The sequence below is a fragment of the Hyperoodon ampullatus genome, assembly GCF_949752795.1.
Source record: "Hyperoodon ampullatus genome assembly, chromosome: 9".
Taxonomy (NCBI): Eukaryota; Metazoa; Chordata; class Mammalia; order Artiodactyla; family Ziphiidae; genus Hyperoodon; species Hyperoodon ampullatus.
Window position 1 is genome coordinate 33,506,018 of NC_136922.1, and position 17,894 is coordinate 33,523,911.

Sequence of the window (17,894 nt, forward strand, 5' to 3'; positions counted from 1 at the left end):
TCATTGTGGTCTGAGGACCAGTAAGGAACATTGGCATTACCTGCCATCTTGTTAAAAATGCAGAATTTCAGAGCCACCTTAGATCTACTGAATCATAATCTGCCTTTTAATAAGATCTCAGGTGATTATTATGTACATTAAAGTTTGAGAAGACAGTATCAAAGTGCAAACAAATCACTTATCTAATATTTAGAATTCTCAGTGGTCTCACAGCCCTAGATCAAATATGTTGGATACTTGATCATTATAATCTTCATTGTTTTTAAAGCTAATTAATTTTTTAAGTGTCAACTGACTTAAGTCCCCTAATTCTAAATTTTTAATGAATCTCATTTATTTTTACAATAAAAATGTTAACATTTTATATTCTTCTATTATTTGAAAATGGAATCAGAGCTGTAGATGCCTACAGTTTTAAGTATGAAAGGGGTACCACCCTTTTACACAATGCACAACAAATCTGCATGTGTTTTTTCTTTTAAAAACCCTGAAGACTTACTCAAAGGAGTGATTCTGAATTTTTGCTTCAAGTAGTTTGTCCCAGTTGATTTTCTGGAATGTGGAGTTATGTTAACCATAAAATTCTTTCGTAGTACCTTTGATACTATTTCAAATAAAGATTATACATTTGAAAATTTTTATAGCAGTTATTAATACTGGGTAATGCTAACTGTGGTAACAATGGTAATTATCCCTACTCTTCTTGTCCCATTCACTTTTCCAAATTTGAAAGTTGGAGTGGCTTTTGTAGGTCATTTTCTTAAGAAGATGCTGATGTGACCATTTGGTCACAGACCTTCTGTATATCCAGAGTAATACATTTTACCACAAGAAGGATTGCACAAAACTGGGGCCTTGCACCCCATAGCTCAGAGGATCTGTGCAGACATTGTAGTCCCATTCCACATTTTAAACCTCTAAAAGATTCTTGAAATTACCCAACCTCTCACTCTTCAGATACGCGACTACCTGGGCTATTCTAGCGAAGCTGGGTGCCAGCTTTTCCGTTTTAGAATCCAAGTGCAGAGAGAAACAAAGACTTCAGGGGAGTGTCCCAGGGCAGGTGAGCACCCTGGAATTCCTTATTATACCACCATGGAACTTTTAAAGGCAGCTCTGTAGATTTGAAGAGTAGAAATTCTCAGTCCTTAAATGATTTCAGTGTGTTTTGAAAAAGCAATATTTCATTGCTCTTTTCAATTATGAAGTAACTGCTTAGCAAACATTATTCAATAATAATTATAAAAGTTATTAACTTTTAAAGACAATAAGTTAAAATAAAGGGAAATAAAAATTTTAAACCAAAATGGATGAAAAATGATCCAATTTTTAAGAGATTTTGTCTATTTTGGAAGAATAAAATTAAAGTGTTGAAACCTTTAAATTTAAATTGTAAAGAAAAATACACCCTGAGACCTAATTTTCAGCATATATTTAAAGTAAGGCTATTTAACGTTTAAGTCTATAGGCACAATAAGTCTACACTTTGTTAAAGGGAAGCACATCAAGGAAATATATATGTTAAATAACGTAACTGAAAAAATATTTTTTAAAAAGCCATTTAAAAAAAGAATAATTTGATGGGTACTTTAATTAATCATTGTAGATAGAAGTTAATGTATAATAGTGTCTTCCCAATCTTTGGATAAAAAATAAACTCTCTAGTCCTTTAATTAGCATGAATTTATACTTTTATCTTAATTGCTTAGTAAAATTATACTCAATACTTTGAGTTATTCACATTTATATTTAATATTGTTAAATTCTTCATCAGAGAACAGAAATATGTTGTCTTCTGTATTTTGTAACTTGTGCATACCTAAAGAGATTAGCAGTGAACGTTTTAGAAGATGCTTTTGTGTTTTTTAATAGTAGAGTTCTAGAGTACTTATGTCTTGATATGAAGTTTCTACTAGTAAACTGAAGGTCCTATTTCACATACTGTTATTTTCTCTTATGTGGAGTTTATTGTGTACCTCTTATCTTTATTTCTAATCACGTAGTGATACTAATCTTTTCATAGTAAATTGACTTGTTTCTAATCGTGTTCCTAGAGTTTACACTCCTAAATAATAAATTATGACTTTGGATATTTTTATGTGCTCTCTACCTTTTTAAGGCTATGGAAATAAATTGGAGTTTAGTTTTTTGAAGTTTTGTATATTTGTGTAAATGTTCTCCATATGCAATACTTTATACAGCAGTGTTGCCTCTTGTTTTAATGAAATAAAAACTGAAAAAATATTTTTTCCAGATCACTTTACTAATTAAAAAATCGTCATAAAATTTTGCAAAAGTCATGATGTGGAGGAAGAAATTAAAGGAGGAAGACTTAGGTGAGTTGAGCCATTGAGAGCTTTTGGGAGTAAGCCATAGGACAGTGACATCTCATTCCTGGCTTTACATTTTACATGGCTATGGATGAGAAGTGTGACAAGTTCATTAGTAACCATCCAAAAGAAGATGAGCTCCATGGGTCATGCACCAGTGACTGATTATTTGTCATGCCAGAAGTACAGGCAAATTTAGATAACAGTGCTTTGCCCTTTTATCTTTCATATGGGTCTTTATCTCTTGAGTGCAGAGACTATATGCCCCTAGTTCCTAGCATAGAACTTTGTACATGGTAGGTATTGAGACATTCAATGAATGTGTGAGTTAGGTTGACGTTAGTTTTGGGAAAGAATCAAGGATAAGGTCTCCAACGTATTGTATTATGGTAAAATTTTAAAATTTCATTTACTGACTCTAGGAAATCTCCATGACATTACTTGAATAGGATTACTGTGTGTGCTTAGAAACAAAACCCTCTTAGAAGCTTGAAAAAAAATCCTGTTGTATAGTTGATTATATATTTGGATAATTCCATTTCATCTAAGGAAGTAAGTAATTTAGGAAATATTTTCTGACTGCTATTAGAGGAGCAATCATAGAAAACAAGAGAAGCGATTTTGTAGGCAGTATGTTAGCCCTATGGAATACAAACTCTTCTAGTGACCTTAGCAATCCCAATAAATAGTTGATTCACTTCATAGAATCTGTAATACCAGCATATAATTATTTTATAATTATTAAGAAAGGCTTTTACAAATAATTCTAGTCACTTGGTAATTTCCCTCACATTGTTATTGTGGTGGTAGATACCTAATATTTGTATTTAAAATTATGATCTCATTTAATCTTCAAAACAGTCCTATAAAATGATTAGAATTCCCATTTTACAAAAGAGGAAACTGAAGCTCTCAAAAGGGCAGGTGACTTGCCCAAGGTCACTTAGCTGCTGGGTGGAAAGCTAGAGCTTAAACATAGGTCCTGTGACTCTCACTTTTCTATCACTTGGTAAAAGAACATACTAAGTGAATACTACATAACAAACATGTGTTTGATATTCACTCCTTCCATCTGTCTCATAGGTGACAGAGTTAAGTTTTATGGTCAAAATAAAAGTTTTCCAAAAATAAATTATGATATGTTTTGTAGAGCTTTAGGTAATTGTGTTTCAGTGGTAAACTGAATGCTAGTTATTCTGATATTAAAAGCATAGTAAAATTTAAATTAAGATTTTGTTTATTTTTTTACCTGTCAGATAGATAAGGATTAAAAAGATTGATACTAGTATTAGTATAGGTGTGGGGAAATCATTAGTTTAAGAGGCCTTTGGCAGGACTTAAATGGGTACAACTAAATTGATGAGCAGTTCAGCAGGATCTATCAAACTTTAAAGTGCATGTACCTTCTGACCTAGCAATCCTGCTCTTCCATGTTTATTCCACTCTCTATATTTTACAGAAATTTTAGCATATAGGTATAAAGGTATTCATTGCAGCATTGCTTGTAATAGCAAAAAAAAAAAAAGCAACAATCTAAATGACTGTTAATAGAGGACTGGATAAATTATGGGGCACACATATAGTGGAATATGATGTAGCTGTGGAAAACAATGCAGATGTGTATGTGGTGATTCAGAGAAATTATTTAATAGAATGTTCCCTGAAAAAAACATGTCATAGAGCAATCCCATTCTTATAAGACTTGGGTAGAACATTTAGTATGGGTGTATGTGTGTTTATATATGTTTATATATTCATATATGTACATATGTTCAGCACATGTATGTTTGCTGGTATGCGGGGAGGAAAGCATTATTTCTCTAAGTATGACTAAAAACAGCCTGCATTAGGGAAAAAATGGTGCTTTTTAAAATAGAGATTTCTAGGCCTTGTGCTGATCCCTCCAAATCAGAATCACTGAGTGAAGCATGAAAACCTTTATTTCTAACAAGTTTTTCAGTTGATTCTTATACAAACTTAACATTTGGTTTAGTAGCTGACATCAATGAATTGGTTATCTTTATGTCTCTGGTAATGGTTTGTAGTTAGGAAAGAAAAATGTGTTTTTAAAAAAATTAATTGTTAAATTGTGGTATAGTTGACACATATGTTATATTAGTTTCAGGTGTACAACATAATGGTTCAATATTTGCATATATTGCAAAATGATCACCACAGTAAGTCTAGTTAATATCCATCACCGTACAGAGTTACAAAATGTTTTTTCTTTTGTGATGAGAACTTTTAAGATTTACTCTCTTAGCCATTTTCAGATAAGCAATACAGTATTATTAACTGTAGTGATCATGCTGTACATTACATCCTCATGACGTATGTATTTTATGACTGGAAGTTTGTACCTTTTGAGTCCCTTCACCTATTTTGCTCACCTTTCCACCCCTGCTTCTGACTTATTTCACTTACCATAATGCCCCCAACGTCCATCCATGTTATCACAAACGGCAAGATTTTCTTCTTTTTTATGGTTTTATAATATTCCTGTGTGTGTGTACCACATTTTCTTTATCCATTCATCTATTGATGGACACTTAACGTTGTTTCAGCAAGGACAAATTTCTTGACCAGATCTTGTGTTCTAAATGGGGCTCCCCCTAAGATAAAGCCAATTAACATTGATTAACATCATCAACATAGACCTGTTAGTGAAAGGTAAATTGACCTGACACACAAAAATGATTCTACTGTATAGCACATGCCAATTAAATGAGTAATCCTTAAAAAAAAAAAAACCTTTGCTGTTGTTTAACTCTCTCAAATATCATCTGATGACCTGCTAATAAAGCAAAATTAAGTACTAAAAGTTAACTGCAGTAAGTCAGTGCACCACCTTGATATGCTTACCTGTCTCTCAGAACTAGAAAATTAGCTATTTGTTGAGTTTTGAGACCTGTGCCCAGATGGTTTAAGACATGTCTGTCAAGACAGGGAACTGATTGGATTTGGCAAAGTTAAGAAATGGTTTAGGATTGGTGGACACGGCAAATAAGGACCTTGAAGAATCTTGATAAGTAAACTGTTGTTTGATAAGCTAGCTGTTTGCTCAGGTCAGCAGGTCATTGTCTCCATCCTATAGGAACTTCCTTATGCAAACAAAAAATTAGAGATTGTTCCTGTTTGTCTTTTGTTTTGTTTTGTTTACCATCTTATCTTTCCTGGGCAAAGGTTTACTGGAATGAACAACTATCTCATATTGAAGTAGAGGGCCTACAGTCTTATCTAAGCCATACTGACACTGATAGTTTCAAGTCTGTTTATCTCTCCCCATTCAAAGATTGTAAGTCAATACTATAAATACAGCATATTGATATGTCCTTAATGACTTCTTAGGGTTCTACAGAAGATCTCAGAGATTTCTTCTGAAGCTTCTTGACCCTTATCACACTGGATTTATACTTGTAAAGTGCTGTAATATAATAATTCTCATCACATTGTACTGCAATTATCTTTTCACATGTCTGTCTTCCGCATTGCCCTGTGGGAGTTTAGTATAATACCTAATACATGATAGTGAATAAAGATTTGTTTTACTAGATAGAATGTAAATCCAATCCAGGAAATGAGTGGCAACGTAGGGACACTGTGTTGCTCCTCTTCCATTCAAGAAAAGTCTGTGAAACTCATTTGATTCTCTAATGTACATCTGTACAGAGATGAAGGTGAAGGTTGTAAAACTTTACCACTTTGGTTCTTTAACGAGTATCTACATAAAAGTTTTTTGAGAAATAAATTATGATACATCATGTTTCTTTTTACTTAAACTAATGAATAGCATGAAGATTTTTCTGGACTTATGTTTGACTTTCTTTTTCTATCATATTCCCTTCAATATTTCTGTGGTGCACGTAAGTGATATCTAGACTCTTTAGAAAATGAAGTAGGAAAGACTTAACTTGAACACTACAAATTCTCACTTCTTGCTTCACTTGCTTCCTTTTATAGAAGCTACAAGTATGTTTAACTTTTGTATCCCAGGTCCATTACTACCTGTTGAAGGCCTGTAGTGCATTTATCTTAAAACTTGTGTTCTCTTTACTTAGCCAGGATGCTTCTACTTCTGTCTTGCCCCCTGTGCTATATAATTTTTACTAACATTTTCTTCTCAAATCGCTTGAAATGTAACCTTCTGGAACAACATGTCACCACTTCCTCTTCTATTCTAATTCTGTTCGAGTGTGGAATCTCGTTTCAATATTCATTTACAACCACCAAGTTGAATTTAATGAGGCAAGGTATGTTTGAAAGGAGAAAACAAGCAAGCAAGCAAACCCATGAACTATACTTACAATAGGAGAGAATATTACAGTTTGCCAAGCAGGAAAAAATTGAGCTGGGTTATACAAGCACTACAGCACAGTATGCTGGAAGTAGTTAGAGGTAAACTGTGGCACTACAACCCCACTCAGCAATGGTGGTGGAGGACACTTAGGAGAGGAACTCTTTACAGTGAGAATAAATCTGACCAGTATTTCTTGTCTGCTCTGCACAGAAGGTAAAGATATCCCAAGGTACAGATCTGCCCCATTTTATGAGTCATAGTTGGCCAGGTGGTAGAGGACATGGAAGTAACAAGGTTGGAGGATGAGTGATAAAATTCAGGCACTAAATGTATGGTTGGACTTCTCAAGATGGGCTCAGGTTGTAAGAATAATTGTTTTCTACATAAATACTAAACAAAGACCCCATTTGAAGGAGATACTAAGTACTCAGATGGTCAAGATGATTCTGAGGATGTCAGCAGATCTTTCTTTCATATTCCAGTCCATGTTCAATCAGCTAATGAACAAAGTGGTGATACTGGAAGCAAAAGGGCTATACATGGACTTCAACAATATGGCCCTCCTGGGACTTCCCTGGTGGTGCAGTGGTTAAGAATCCGCCTGCCAGCCGCATAGCACAGGGAGATCAGCTCAGTGTTTTGTGGCCACCTAGAGGGGTAGGATAGGGAGGGTGGGAGGGAGACGCAAGGGGGAGGAGATACGGGGATATATGTATATGTATAGCTGACTCACTTTGTTATAAAGCAGAAACTAACACACCATTGTAAAGCAATTACACTCCAATAAAGATGTAAAAAAAAAAGAATCCACCTGCCATTGCAGGGGACACGGGTTCAATCCCTGGTCCGGTAAGATCCCACATGCTGCGGAGCAACTAAGCCCGTGCGCCGCAAGTACTGAGCCTGCACTCTGGAGCCCGCGAGCCACAGCTACTGAGCCCACGTGCCACAACTACTGAAGCCCGCATGCCTAGAGCCTATGGTCCGCAACAAGAGAAGCCACCGCAATGAGAAGCCCGCGCACCGCAACAAAGAGTACCCCCCACTCACTGCAACTAGAGAAAGCCTGCGCGCAGCATCGAAGACCCAGTGCAGCCAAAAATAAATAAATAAATTTATTTTTTTTAAAAACTTATAAAATAACAGACAAACAATATGGCCCTCCTTTCATCAAGGCTACCCTTATTACTGCCACTGCTAAGAGCCCAGTCTGCCGGCAGGAGTGACAAACCCTAAGATTTCGTGCCCTAGGGCAACCAAATAGTTGCCTAGTGGCAGACAAATTATATCAAATCTCTTTTGTCATGGAGACACAGTTATTTGTTCATAGAGTAGGCACTGTTAATCTGGATTTAGATTTGCCTTCCCTGTCTGTCATGCTTCTGTGTGCAACACTAAGTGCCCTATTGACCATAATGATTTTCCTCAAAATGTTGCATCTAAGGAACTTGCTTTATAGCGTAAGAAGCAAGGTAGAGGGGGAATTCCACTTCCATTAATGGCAGAGTGGGTAATAACATCAAGATTTCCATGGACATCTAGATAATCTGAACGAATTCTTTTTAAAATACGAAAATCTAGAGAGGCAAGCCCAGCATTGTGGCCACTTCTTACCTGGAGGTATTGGCTGATTCTAGAAGAAGCGCTTAAGGGGATGAGCAGTGCTTTTACTAGCCCAGAAGGCTAGGAGGACAAAAATTGGATACTAGTGTATGCCATCTCATGGGGAGGGGCTTAGAAAACTCCCATTTTTTGGTTTGGGGTCCCAAAAAGCTTCACCAGTGAAGGAAAAGTGAATTGAAGGTACACTCTCCCACCCCTCCAAATTCACGGGGAATTCAGCGCAGCGTCAAATCATCTCAAATCCTGAAATTGAACTGAAGTAATCCCTTAGGTGCCTGGTAACAAACAAACAAATACTCTGTTGAGGAAAGAAAAAACATCTTAAGTTTCAAGTTCCATAATTTTTGAAATTAAATGTGCAGCAGAGGAGAAGAAATAACCAGACACTACTACAGCAGAGCAGCCCTCGCTGAGGACAACTAGTGACATTGGATAAAATAATTTAAAACCTCTGTTTGAAACCATTGAAGAACTTTTAGGCAAACAGGACTCCAAGAGCCAAAATCCCAGAAAGAAGGTGTGCAGAGAAGAGTTTACAGAGCAGGCCTGACATACTATCCTTAGAAAGCCCTGCTTGCAATGTTGGCCTTTGGCTGGCACCTGGGAATTTGGATTACAGGAATGTTCCCACCATTTCCTAACTGATAAGGTAGTTTACTATGTATAAACTCATTATACAAACAACATGGTTTATGCTGAACATCTACTTTCCTCTGGGCGTCTGTAATTATGATACATGCTAGGCAGAAGGTGCCTATATGAACAGCTTCTAATACAAATCCTGGGCAGTAGATCTCTAAAGAGTGTCCCTGGCAGATAACATATCACATAAGTTGTCACAATTCAATACTGGTGGAATTAAGCACATCTTGTGTGATTCCACAGGGGAAAATTTTTGGAAGCTTGTGCCTGGTTTCCTATGGATTTCACCCCATGCACTTTTTCCCTTGGCTGATATTGCTTTGCGTTGTTTTGCTGTAATGCATCATAGCCATGAGTCTGACTGTATGCTGAGTCCTGTGAGTCGTTCTACTAAATCACTGAATTTGAGGGTTTTCTTGTGGACTCTCAACACAGAAGGTAACCAGAGAACTTGTGAGCAAACCTTGTGCAGCTACTTTTTCCTTTATAGAATTTGCCAGTTTGGGACAAAAATCTGGGTAGAAGGCCCAGGAAGAGAATTTCTGCTAAGAATCAGAGAAGCAAACAAATTATAGCAACTCCAAGGAACTAGAGAGACAAAAAGCTTAGGGTCATCAAGCCAACCAACACTTGAAAGACCTAAGGTCCCAATAAGGCAGAAAGTTTCAGAGAAGTGAGCCTGATACTCTGCTGGTTTTCCCCTTGAGTACTTGCTGAATTCTGGGACTGATGAGAGCAGAAACATTAAAAAAAAAAAAAAAAAAAAGGCAGAAACCTGAAAGCCAAAGCAAAGATATCTATTTGTCTATCTTTTCTTTCTATCTATCTACTATCTATCTATCTATCTATCTATCTATCTCATCATTGTATTTAAGAAACAAAAATTGGAACAGGAGAAAGAGTAAAGCTTATAAAAATTACAACCTAGTTTCACATCCACTGAATTATAGATTGGATTAATGTGATCTGCTTGCCACCACTCTTATCTTCCTACCAGGGAATAGGGTGATCCCTCCCTGTATGCAAATAACATTCCAGAGACAGCACAGTGTATCATATACAATATCTAGCATTAAGTTAAAAATTACGAAGAATACCAAAGAGTAGAACCATGAGGAAAAAGACACTAAAAGCAGATCCACAGATGACCCAGTTATTAGTGTTATCTGATATGGATTTAAAAATAGCTCTGATTAATGAGTCGAGATTGAGAATTTAATAAGAACTAGAATCTTTTTTATTCAAAATTCTAGAACTGAAAAATGCAAAACCTAAAATTAAGAACTCAGTATATATATTTAAGCAGATTAGAGAATGGATTAAACAATCAAAAAGAGATTGTTAGACTGGATTTGTTAAAAAGATCAGACATGCTTTAGATTCAGGCACACGTATATCGAAAATAAAAGGATCCAAAGATGCACCATGCAAAGAGCAACCATAAGACAGCCAGAATGGTTATACTAATATCAAACCATTAGACTTTAAAACAAACAAAAAATGTAACTAGAGATAAAGAGAGGCATTTTATAATGATAGAAGGGTCAATCCATCATGAAGATATAACAATTATAAACACACACTAACAACAGAGCTCCAAAATATATGAAGCAAAAATTGTCAGAATCGAAGGGAGAAATGGATAGCTCAATAATAGTTGGAGCCTTCAATACCCCATTTTCGATAATGGATATAGCCATGAGGCAGATCAACAAGAATTTATCCTAGCAATTCAAGGTTGATGTATTAATTTCATAGAGCTGCTGTATCAAATTACCACAAATCATATGGTTTACAACAATAGAAATTTATTGTTTTACAGTTCTGGAGTTCAAAATGAAGGTGTCAGCAGGACTGTGTTCCCTCTGATGGCAATCTAGGCTATTTTTTCTTTTTTTAAAAATAATTTTTAAAATTGAAGTGTAGTTGATTTACAATGTTTCAGGTGTACAGCAAAGTGATTCAGTTATATATATATGTGTATGTGTATATATATATATATATATATATATATATATATATATATATATACACACACATATACTTTTTCAGATTCTTTCTCCCACTGTGTGGTATCAATTCTTGGAAGACACTGCCTCGATGTGCACACGGTCACGTTGGGATGACAATGGTTTTAACAGGGCTTTCTTTGACTATCTTTTCCCTGGTCTCTGTTAAGCTGTCAGCCTTACTTGATATCACATCCAACTGTTAGGCTCCATGAGTTACTGGATAATTCCTCTATTGTTTTCAACAATGCCCTGGGCATAAATCGTTCTTCAGTCTGATCCACTTAAATTCAGGCAGGAGCAGTTTTTTTGTTGTTTTGTTTTGGGGTTTTTTTTGCGGTACACGGGCCTCTCACTGTTATGGCCTCTCCCGTTGCGGAGCACAGGCTCCAGACGCACAGGCTTAGCGGCCATGGCTCACAGGCCCAGCCGCTCCGCGGCATGTGGGATCCTCCCAGACCCGGGCACGAACCCGATCCCCTGCATCGGCAGGCGGACTCTGAACTACTGCGCCACCAGGGAAGCCCCGAAGTTATTTATTTATTTATTTATTTATTTATTTATTTATTTATTTTCAAGCAGGAGCAGTTTTTGAGGCCAGATTTTTTTTTCCTGACCCCAGCGGACCCCCTTCTTAGCTGTCATTTTCCTTGATTCTCTCTGGTGAACTAGCTGGCCAGTGGTTTAACTATTGCTCTTAATTAAGAGAGCTGTTGTTTCCTAGAGCACTTAGGCTTGAACTTTCCCGCACTCTTTTTTCAAATAAAGTCAGTTACTTTGGGGAAAACTTTGGAGCTCTGTTTCCATATGAATTACTTCTCCCCCTAGAAGAAAATCTCTGAAGCACTACTCTGAGTGCTGAGTGGGGCAGTAACCTGTGATCTTGACTTGCCTGTCCTGGCGTGGAATCACTGCCTTTTGAGTGAGCTGGAACAAGTGTAACTGGGGTCCCAGTGTTCTTGGCCTGCCACATCTGGGGTAGAGTCTCTCTGCTATAGATGTGTGCTGAGTGGTGGAATGGAGGCCCCAGCCTCTTGGCTGCACTCTCCAGGAATTTTTCCTCTTGGACTTGGAGTTGGAGGAGATGAGAAATGCTAGAGGCCTGTCCTCCTGGTAAGATAAGTTAACCTTTGATTGGGAACTTAGGAAAGAGGAGCCCCCATATTCTTGGCCATATCCACTTAGAATGGAGCTTCCGTTAAGCTAATCTGGGAGGTGTAAGGGAGGGAGAGTGTCCTAACTCAAATTCTACGTACTTTCTCTGTTTTTTCTGAGTTTTAGTAGATTTTCTTCACTTGCTGTATGCACTTAGGGCAATTTCCAGAGACTTTAACTGGTTGTTCGTTTAAATAGTTTTTACCAGCTATGCTTGTATACTGGGGAGTAGGTCCTCAGAACTCCTCATGCTACCATCCCAGAAGTGGAGCCTTCACTTAAGTTTAGATGGCAAAATGCCAGCAACATTGCCATCAACTTATAAATATTCTGTACTCTCCTGTGAAGCCAGTCACTGTACTTTTATGATAAAATCACCAGCCAATCTTTAAATACATTTGTCTTTTCTTATGTCACTGTTTTTTTTCTTTTGAAAAAAGGATGGATATCTTGCTTTGGTAAGTTGGGGCTATTTAGTTAGAATACACTTCAAAGATATAATACTAGGATTAGGAACATTTCAAAAATGTTGAACTTCAATGTAGATATGAAAACAATGAATAATTTCTCTCTAGGGTCTATTTTAGGGGTAAATTATCTTGCTGCCAAAGACATTGCTGAAGTGTTCTTTTCAAACATCAAGACTGATTATCAAAGATTATCTGGTATAAAAACAAAACCAGTCAGAACTCTAGTACCAGGGCAATTGGTTGTGATTAAAAATTAACAAGTGAGCCAAGGAGGAAAACAAAAACAAAAACAAAACAAACCAATCTACATACTGCTGCTCTCATTTACAAGGACTCTGTTTATCTGATACCTTCTAGGGTTAAGAATCTCTAAGCAGCCACCAAATTGATGGCAACCACTAGGATCCAGTTCCAGTAATTGTCCCCTGATGCTATCATAAAAAGCCAAAAGGTCATGAAATTCTTCCTCTCTGTTCCTAAAGCCCAAACCCATACAAATGAGCACTTTGCATGGTTACTCTTTTAGCCTTTCTATGAAATTTATCAGGTGTAGGCTTTGGTTAAACTAAAACCCAAGTACATGAGCACTTTGCATGGTTACTATTTTAGCCTTTCTATGAAATTTATCAGGTGTAGGCTTTGGTTAAACTAAAACCCAAGTACTCAAAATGTAGACGTCTAAACAGGTAAGCCCTGAGTAGCTACTTTAACATAATAAAACATAAACACTAACGTGAAATAATGAGAGCAACATAATTTCTGTGGATTTTTTTTCTGAGTGAACATACTTCAGAGAGAATAAGCATATTCCCGAAATATTTTGTTATAGTAACTCACTAGAAGTTAGCTAAAATTAGTCGGCCAGGAAAGCAACAGGAAAATGTAATGATATATTTTATTTCCCAAAGTAATTTGATTGCTAAAACAAATCTGCTTATGAATTTAAAATATGAAAATGTATCCATTTTTGTAACATTTTACACTTCATATTTTAGAGCTCCTAATCCTGCAATTATATATGTGCTTCTTTGTTAAATAATTTTTATCATAGCAGTCCTACCCTCATTTTGCGTACTGACAGAAAACTAGCCTTTTCAGGGCGATGAAGATAATCAATAGTAAATTTTTTAAAATTAATTAATTAATTAATTTTTGGCTGTGTTGGGTCTTCATTGCTATGCGAAGGCTTTCTCTATTTGCAGAGAGCGGGGGCTACTCTTCGTTGCAGTGCACGGGCTTCTCATTGTGGTGGCTTCTCTTGTTGCAGAGCAGGGGCTCTAGAGCGCGGGCTCAGTAGTTGTGGTGCACGGGCTTAGTTGCTCCGTGGCATGTGGGATCTTCCCGGACCAGGGCTCGAACCCGTGTCCCCTCCATTGGCCAGCAGATTCTTAACCACTACGCTACCAGGGAAGTCCCTCAATAGTAAATGTTAAATAGACCTTATTTGACATTTCTCACTTATGCTTATTAATGGCCTTACGTATTTTTCACTGAGTTGTACTTTATTTGTGCATATTTTCTAGTCTGTTTTTTTCCCCCTGTTTCAAATACTCATGTCCATATGTAGCTCATTCAGTCCATACACATGTACTAAAGACCTGCTATGTACCAGGCACTCTGATGTGTACTGATAATGCAGAGATGAGAAAGACATGGTTATTTGTGCTTGGTGTCCTGGTCGATCTATGGGAGCACAATGAGCGTGGGGTGGGGGATGACTAATTTTGTGGGAAAGAGTGATGTGGTGAGGACTCAACAAGAGATGCCATTTAATTATTCTAAATATAAGAACAAGATTTTGCCAGATAAGTAGGGAAGATGAGGGTAATGGGGAAGGGATTATTAGATAGAGGGAAGTGTGGGAGGAAAGGCTGGGAAGAATTAGAGACCTCAGTGTGTTCAGAGCGATACAGGCATGCAAAGTTAAGGAGTTCCCAGACCACTCATAGGTTCAGTGATTCATTAGAGAGACTTACAGAACTCACTGGAAGCTGTTCAACTCATGGTTATAGTTTATTACAGCAAGAGGAAACGGATTAACTTCAGACAGTAGAAGAATTGCATGGGGCAGAGTCCAGGAGAATTCCACGTGTGGAATTTTCAGTTGTCCTCTCCCAGCGGAGTCCTGGATAGCACTAAATTCTCCCAGTGATGATGTGGGACAACACGCATGGAGTATTGCCAACCAGGGAAGCTCACTTTGGCCTTGGTGATTTTACTAGGGCTCAGTCCTGTAGATATGTTTGACCACTTGCATGGCTAACTTCTAGTCTCTAGTCCCTCTGGAAGTCAACCTGATAATGCATTACCTGAAGATCCCACCAAAAATCACATTGTTAGACTACACAGTGTGGTCCAAGGCCCCCAGGTAAACAAAGACACTCCTATCAGGCAGGGCATTCCAACAGCTTAGAGATCACCTCCCAGGAGCTTAGGGCAAAAACCAGACCTCTCTTTGGGTAAGGTCAATTTTTACTACCCAAGGCATGAAGATTCCATTCTGGCTGGAGTACAAAATGATTTAGAGGCTGGAAAGGTGGCTAGTGGCAGAATAGAGAATCCAGATAGGGTGACAGATGAAGAAGGAATAAAAATTGTTAACAGAAGACATAGATCAAAGACATAGATGGAATTAACCAGCATATTTAGGGAATGTGGTTTTTATCATGACTTGCTTCCACATACTGCCAGGAGGACCACAATAGGCTGTGATAAAACCAAAATCATAAGAAAAAGAAGAGCCAAGTTTTGTCTGTGTGCTGGAGCATTGGAGTATGTATTTCACAACAGTGCCTCACCAGAATATCTAACCAAGAAAAGCTACTTAAATTGAGCACACGATGGAAGTCACAGCAAAAAGGAAACTATGGTTGTCAAGGCTCTTGTTATCTAGTAAAGTAAAGAAAACCAAATCCTCCAAAAGAAATTTGTCTAATGGACCTTTTTGCTACTCCATTGTACACTAATAATGCCTTACTCATTTCCCCATTTTTCATCATTTAGGCTATTTTAAATTATTAAAGTTTAAAATTTTTTAAGTTTTAAATTATTAAAAACAAAATTATAGACTCAGAAACGTTGGGAGCAAGAAAGATCTTAAAACTCCATTAAGTCCATTTTTTATCTTAATGGTAGCCCTCAAACTGCCTGCATGAGAATTTTCTGGGCAGATTTATCAGCCTCATCAACAGAGATTTTGGTTCAATAGGTGAGGCATGTGGAGCACAGAAATCTGCATTTTAACAGGCGTGTCCATCTGGATCTACCTCATGTCTTTCAGAATGTTTTACACACTCACAATTATTTCCTTATGATGATCTGTTTAGAGTAGCTGCAGGAAAACATTTGTTTCAGTGAAGTGTCTGACACCTAGAAAGCCCTCAATAAATGTTTTTCAAATAGTTTTGGACTTTCCTGTTCCAACAGATCTCCTAGATTCAAGGGTTGAGATGGAAGGGCTGAGGGATTCTGTACTGAGGATACCTGGAGGGACTAAGGTAATGTGCCACTCAGCCAATCACTGACTAAATGTCACTAGGTGATGATACTTTTTTGTTATTTTTAACATGTGTTTTCATAATAAAAGTTTATTTTTTAAAATTCAACTGTGTAGAACAAGGAACCCTACTTAATGCACTATGGTGACCTAAATGGGAAGGAAATCCAAAAAAGAGGGGATATATGTATATGCATAGCTGATTCATTTTGCTGTACAGTAGAAACTAACACAACATTGTAAAGCAACTATACTCTAATAAAAATTAATTTTAAAAAATCCTAACATATCTTACCTGAACTAAGTAAGGAGAAAAGGAAAATTTCCCCACCTCTCCTAAACATCTTATTCTATTTATTTATTTATTTATTTTTGGCTGCATTGGGTCATCATGGCTGCACATGGGCTTTCTCTAGTTGCCGCGAGCAGGGGCTACTCTTCACTCTGGTGCGTGAGCTACTCATTGTGGTGGCTTCTCTTGTTGCAGAGCATAGGCTCTAGGCACACTGGCTTCAGTAGTTGCAGCACGCAGGCTCAGTAGTTGTGGCACACGGGCTTAGTTGCTCCACAGCACGTGGGATCTTCCAGGACCAGGGCTCGATCCAGTGTCCCCTGTATTGATAGGCGGATTCTTAACCACTGTGCCACCAGGGAAGTCCAAACATCTTCTTCTTTGATGGGAGCTTGAACCAGCCTTTGTCAGGTGATTTACTTGCACACAGAATGTGAGAACCATTGCTTTAGCCCAACCATCACACATAGTTAGAGCAACAAAACCAAGACCAGTTAAATGATTTGTCCGGGGTAGTATCAATACTTTGAACATACTAGTTCAAATTATTTCTTGTATAGTCCCCTAAGTGGAATTACCATTTTAAAGACATTAATTCTTTTATGGCTCATTGCTAAGTAGATTTTCTGAACAATGAAAAAAATTTGCACTGCTGTTAAGTTATGCATCACATCTATGCATTACTCTCCCTGCCCTCCAACCAACTTCCACCAACCAGTGCTTCCAATCTTGAGCTTTAACTTATTTAAAAATTTTAATTGTGCCCCAGAATGTCCATTTTCTTATTAAAGAAGGCCAGCAAGGCTGTGCATTTTTCATTTTGGTAATTTGATGTCTGCACGTCTCCATGTGTAAATAGTTTGTCGACGTTAACTATAAATCAAGTAGAATAAGGCACTAGTCTTATACCTTTAAAATTGTTGTTTGATAATTTGGGTAGTAAACTTTTATAGCTTATTACATATTTCTCTCTTTGGTTGCTTTTAATATTTCATATAGTTACAAAAGTTTTGTATTTTATATGTATCTGAAAATGGCCTCCATCTTGTCATGTATCATTCTATAGCTGAGATAAATATGCCAGTACATTTTTTTCTAGATTTTAAAATAGTGTTCAATGTTTATTTGGAATTACAGTTGACCCTTGAACAACATGGGTCCACTTACATGAAGATTTTTTTCAATAAATATCTACTACAGTACTACATGATCTGAGGTTGGTTGAATCTGTGGATGTGGAACCACAGATACATGAGGTGGACTGTAAAATTATACGTGGATTTTCAACTTAGCAGGGGTTGGCGCCTCAACCTCCACGTTGTTCAAAGGTCAACTGCACTTTCAGAGTTAATGTATCAGATTCTGATATATTAAAAAATCTCCCATCCCTCCTCTTGATTTATTCCTGCCCCACGCTGCTTCTTTGTTTATACTGGTATGTGAACTTTTTCTTCCTGAATAAGGAGTCAGTGGAGATGGGAATACTAATTGATCTGAGTCAGTGAGTATCAATGTCATTCTGGAAAAAGCAGTGGCAGCATTAAGATTATGATGATGATATTGCTATTGCTACTACTACT